General features: G+C 36.3%; 1 pseudogene; it reads right to left on the reverse strand.

The window, feature by feature from the left end:
• Positions 1 to 776: 776 nt before the first annotated feature.
• On the reverse strand, positions 777 to 877 carry LOC119628161 (U6 spliceosomal RNA; annotated as a pseudogene).
• Positions 878 to 2503: the final 1626 nt, after the last annotated feature.

Genomic DNA, 2503 nt, shown 5'->3' on the forward strand with positions numbered 1-2503 from the left:
ACATTCTTTTACTTTCCAAAGTAATAACAGCTTGGTGAATACTGAGCTGTTCGTCATAAGCTCAGTCTCACTATATACTTCACCTGGCATTAGGTAGGCACCCCCTAAGTATTTCTCGAATTAACAGTATTGGTCTGCAGCTAACTCTGGTCCTTTCCCATAACCCCACGGGTTCCATGAAGCAATCAGTCATGCACTCATCCACTCTCGGACTCATTAAATCATTAAATAATTAAAACCCTTATGGTCAGGTTTGTTAAATTTATATTCATTTCCCTCACTCTGTTGAGTGATTTTTTTTTCTTTTTGTAGTTCAAATAAGGGTTTAGCATTTATTAAATGATTTCTATGTGGCAAATAAATTCCCATGACGTATTTACTAATTTTGATACTGGTCTTATGCAAAAGGTTATATTTGGTGCCAGTAGGATACTGAGCATACTGTAAACCACGCATTCATTTGTTCACTTATTCATCCAACAAATATTTACTTAGTGCCAGTTGTTTGTCACACACTATGAATGCAAACACAGAGGTGATTGACAAGTCTTCCATCCTTTATAGAGCCTTCAATATATGTGTGAGAGAAAGAGGAATTATAAGCAAAATATGCCTCTGTAACATACTGGCGATTTTAATTAAAGTGAAAAGTTTAAAACACAGAGGCAGACTCTGCCCCTCCTCTCTACTTTTCCCACCTAAGGACAAGCTCCTTTACAACACACTTTCTTTTTTAAAATATATATATATCTTTTTAAAATTTAAACTAGACTTTTACTACTTTATTGCTTTTATATTTTGTGTTATCCTTGCACAGGGACCATACTAACCTTCTCTGTATTGTTTCAATTTTAGTACATGTGCTGCCGAAGAGAACACATCAACACACTCAGAGACAGAGCCCATAGACAATGGCACCAGATGATCTAGGAGCAGATTTCACTCTCCCCATCAATTTACCTTCCCATATTTTCCCACCTTTTGGAAGCCTGAAGATGCTTTCTTCTTTTTCTTGTCACTATGTAGGATTTATGGCTCCTTGTTAAAATATTATTTAAGTAAGGACCCTAAGCCACTGCCTTGAGAAAGAAACACTTTTGAACTGAGACTTTTCCTGCGTGATGGGTACAGCACGTGTTAATAAACTTCTGCTTGTTTTCCTCACTTGTTTAATCTGACTTTTGTTTTCAGGACAGTGTCTCAACAGCGTCTCTCTAAGAATCAAAAAAGGGAAAGGACAGAAATTATGTCTCCTCCTTTACAATTTGGCACCCAAGATGGGGCCAACAGAGACACCCTGACTGCTCTAGTACCTACAGGTGAAATCCTGGGAGAACTGGCAGATGCAGCAGAAAAAGGTAAGATTTCTCACCAAGGTCAGCTTCTCCCAGGTTTCTATCTGTGGTACCTGGCCAAGAAAGAAGGTAGAACGTTTTCCTCATCCTTCCCTTTCCAAGTTCAGATTGATAGGAGGAAAACATTTACAAATAATAATAAAATTAATTCTTTGAATCTGTGACTTGTAGATTTCTTTAAGTACCTATTTGGTTATTGACCGTTAGTTTTACAAGGATGATCTTTGCTTTCCTTGTCTCTGACTTTCTGAGTGGTTTTTCATAGGAGGATCACAACAAGATTCTTCTTTCATCTTGTTTCATTTCTTGGGAAGCTTGGCTTTGTAAGCAGCAAATTTATTCTGTGGTCTGTGCCACCTTGAGGGCATAAATTGTCTGGCCTATGTCAGGTAGCCAGCTGGGAGTTCCACTGGGTCCAAAATGTCTGTTTGTCTAAATGTGCTGGCTCTCAGGATTTGTCTTAATTGTCTCAACCTTCATTGCCTTGCTAATAATAAAGGTCTTTACTTTCTTAGGCCATCTTTGGAAAAACTTCGGATCTTGAAGGGGATTGCATTTTTACACCATCTTAGGGGATATAATTTTTGTGTCTGGTTATAAGCCATAAAAAGACTTACTGATTTTAAATCACAATTATAGTAGGTTTACTTTGGAAACTGGGACTTTTGTATCTAGAAGTATTTTTTTTAAGGGATTCTTCTTAGTCTCTAGGAGATGTAAATCTTAACCATGACTTTGAAATGTCTAGGGAATTAGATAAGCAGCATTCCAACTGAGATAGGATTTGAAACAGAGTTAAAGTGCTTTGAACCAACCACAAAATTCCTTTCCTCAGTAGGTGCCTTTAGCTCAGGAGAGAAACATTTCTAAAATTATTCATTTTAAACAATCAAGGTATATCTTTGATTTAAATTTTGGCTTACATTTAGAGCATAAGAGGAATTTTTTGGTTTTTTTTAGCTTCCTTTCCTAAGCTAAATGGAACAATATACTTAGAAAAACAAAAGAAACAGTTTATTAAAACATTTTAAAGACAAAGAGTTTTAAACAGTGATCGCATTAGACCTCTAATAAACAAATATACCCACCTCCAAGACTCTTTCCTTATGTAAATTTAAGAAAGGAAAAGGCAAGAAACAGGAATGTTT

This window comes from Chlorocebus sabaeus, chromosome 9, assembly GCF_047675955.1.
Source record: "Chlorocebus sabaeus isolate Y175 chromosome 9, mChlSab1.0.hap1, whole genome shotgun sequence".
In the NCBI taxonomy this organism is placed as follows: domain Eukaryota; kingdom Metazoa; phylum Chordata; class Mammalia; order Primates; family Cercopithecidae; genus Chlorocebus; species Chlorocebus sabaeus.